Raw genomic sequence first — 3,215 nt, forward strand, 5'->3', positions numbered from 1 at the left:
TTGATGGGAAATTCTCTCCTTCAGTGAAGGTACACGGGGTGCCTGCTATGCCCCAGGCATTCTGCTGGGCTATTTGGTATTACAGAGATGAATAAGATATCCCACCTGCAGGAGCTCAGAGAGTCCCAAATAAATCCAGTGCTTTCTCAGTGATCCAGCACTGTGCTAAGGGGAAACCAGAGGAAGAATGTGGCAGTCCCTATCTTCAAGGACCTCCACTGGGAAGGGGAGACATCTAGGCAGAACTGTGCAAGAATAAGCCACCGTGCCTTTTGATCCATGTCGATGCTGGAGCACAGAGGGCAGATCCACGCTCCGGGTGGCACCGGAGGAGGGGGTGGCGCAGGCCTGGCTGCAGGGAGGGAGTCTGCACGGAAGAGGTCCTGACGAGATGACGGAGCTAGTGAGACCACAAAAGGCCCCTGTTAAAGTCGCCTCCTCTCTGGGGCCATTTCACATGATGTAACAGAAAATTAACTGGGCGATCTACCCTGGACTTCGCTGTTCACAGCTGGCTGACCTTGACTAAGTAGCTAACCCTTTTCTGAGGTTTTACTGTTTTGTCATCTAAAAAGAGGAAGTAGGGTGTGATAAGTCTTTTTAATTCCATGGCTATTTGGCCCACAGGGAACCACAGATTTATCCTCTGAGGATCTGTTGGAAGATGAAAGTTCATTTGGCTCAATGATCCTGTCACACAGGAAGTCAAGGAAGTCTCCCAGGACTTCAGGTAAAAAGATAAAACATGGGATAAAAAGTGAGAAAAAAGTTAAGAGGTAGAGGATAAATCCAGGTAATCCAACATCTGTCTAATGGATACTTTCACTAGAGAAGATGGAGGTGAGGGGAGAAGTAAATGACTAAGAGGAGAACATTTCCTAAGCTGAAGAAATGTAGGAGTATTTTTTTGTGGGGTGGGGGCTATAAAATTTTGTTGACAGGTCAGAGGAGGAGCCAGAGGTAAAGGTCCTGCCCCTCCCATTTGCCTACCCAGGAGCATCCATCCCTTTGCTGGAAGCAGGAAGCCAGGGAGGCTGCCAGACTCAGGCAGTCTGAGCAGTGGGCAGGTTGTTGTAATAGGCATCCTGGCCCTCAAGCGGACTGTGGTGGGTGGCAATCTCCCACTCCAGCTGCGTCTTGGTGTCCATGAGCTGCTAGTGCTCCAGATTCTGCTGCTTGACGTCAGCATGCACATCACTCAGCTGGGTCTCAATACTGCTCATCAGCATCCAGATCTGTGCCAGCTGGGCTCCAAAGTGGGGCTCTGATTCTACCAGCATGCCCTCCAGGGCAGCTTTCATGCTGAGCTGAGACTGCAGCTCTATCTCCAGACCCTAGAGGGTGTGGTGCAGGTCAGTGACCTCCATCTTGCTGGTCCTCAGTTGCTCCATGTGGCCAGCAACCTCCCAGTTCAGCTCCTCAGTCTGGATGATGAACAGGGCTTCAGCATCCTTTCAGTTCTTCTCAGCCATGACCTCATACTGGCTTCTCATGTCACTCAGGATCTTGGCTAGGTCAATGCCAGGAGCAGAATCCATCTCCACACTGACTTGGCCACCCACTTGGCTCCTCAGGACATGGATTTCCTCCTCATGGTTCTTCAGGTGGGCCCACTCTTCCTTTAGGCCTTCAGTCTGCAACTCCAGGTTGGCTCTGGCCAGGGTCAGCTCGTTCAGAGCCCTGCACAGGCCATTGATGTCGGCCTCCATGCCCATGCACAGGGTCTGCTCTGTCTCAGCCTGGTTCGGAAGTCATCACAGCCAGACGGGCATTGTCGATCTATACGACAATCTTAGAGTTCTCAATGGTGGCACCAAGAATCTTGTCCTGCAGTTCCCTGATGGTCTGGTAGTAGTGGCTTTAGTCATGGGTGGGATGGGCCCTTGCTTCTGGTGCCAGTCAGGGATCTTCACCTCCAGGTCACCATTGGCCACCTCCAGAGCACGCACCTTTCTCCAGGTAGGAGGCCAGGTGGTCATTAAGGTTCTGCATGGTAAACCTTGTTGCCCACCAGAAGCCCATCGGACCCAACCACAGTGCCCATACAGCCGCTGCCGTAATCCCCAGAGGAGAACAAGGACACGAAGTGGACAGGTGACACCAACACACCACGGCCACCCAAGCCTCTGTGGATGCTGGGCGCGCAGTAGGCAACTCACCCTCCAAAGCGCGAGTTGCTGTCACCCATGCCCCCGAAGGACGAGGAGGCCGACGACTGGCGTTAGCTGTAGGAAGTCGTGGGGAAAGAGGAAGCAGAGACCCCAGTCAAAGGAGCCATGGTTGGCTGGAGGAGTCGAAATATAGGAGTTTTCACATTGAAAGGACCCATGGAGATGCCCCCAATTTTAATGAAGGGGGAAAAAACCTGACCTCATTCTGGTAAAATGACAGGATTACAACGGAGAGATCATTTGGAAACATTCAGAGGGATGAAAGCAAGTGACTTACATTAAAACAAGAATAACATTGTTCGAAGTCATCTCATCAATGATGACAAAGCAATTTCTTCAATGTGCTGAAAGTTATTTTCAACCTGGAATTATATTTCCAGTCAAATTATCAATCAGAAAATATCTGAGTAGGCACTAAACATATGAATAGATATTCAACATTATTACTTATCAGAGAAATGCAAATTAAATGCACAATGAGATACTTGCTAGGATGGCTAAATTACAAGGACTGACAGTAACAAGCATTGATGAAATGAATCACAAGGAGTGTGAATTGTCCAACTACTTTGCAAAGTTGACCTTGTCTACTCTGTGTCCAAAAGATGTTCACCGAAAGCCATTTACAAGAATGTTCATAGCAGACTCATTTGTAATAGCCAAAACTTGGAAGCAACCCAAATGTCTATCAACAAGAGAATGGATAAGCTCCTTACTGCACAATGATTTTAAAAGCACAAACTACTGATACACACAACAGCAGAGAATAATTTCATTGTTAACATGGTGAATAGAAGAAGACAAATATGGAGTAGAAACTAAATGACTCGATTTACATGACCTTCTAGAACAGGCAAAACTGCTCTGTGGTGATGGAACCACAGCAGTTGCCTGGGTTGCTGAGGCAGTAGCTCTGACCCAGGGGGAACTTTCTGGATGATAGAAACGTTCTGTATCTCAACATAGGTGGCAGTTACATGTAAAAATATATCCTGTTTCATGCAAATTATGCCTCAGTAATTATTTTTAAAAAAGAAAAAAGAA

The 3,215-nt window shown here is 48.1% G+C and overlaps 1 pseudogene; it reads right to left on the reverse strand.

The window, feature by feature from the left end:
* Nucleotides 1-1,043: 1,043 nt before the first annotated feature.
* LOC123822674 lies at nt 1,044-2,278 on the reverse strand (annotated as a pseudogene).
* Between the last annotated feature and the right edge of the window lie 937 nt (nt 2,279-3,215).

The sequence above is a fragment of the Phyllostomus hastatus genome, unplaced genomic scaffold (genome assembly GCF_019186645.2).
Source record: "Phyllostomus hastatus isolate PE091 unplaced genomic scaffold, TTU_PhHast_1.1 phas_contig_41, whole genome shotgun sequence".
NCBI classification, from domain to species: Eukaryota; Metazoa; Chordata; class Mammalia; order Chiroptera; family Phyllostomidae; genus Phyllostomus; species Phyllostomus hastatus.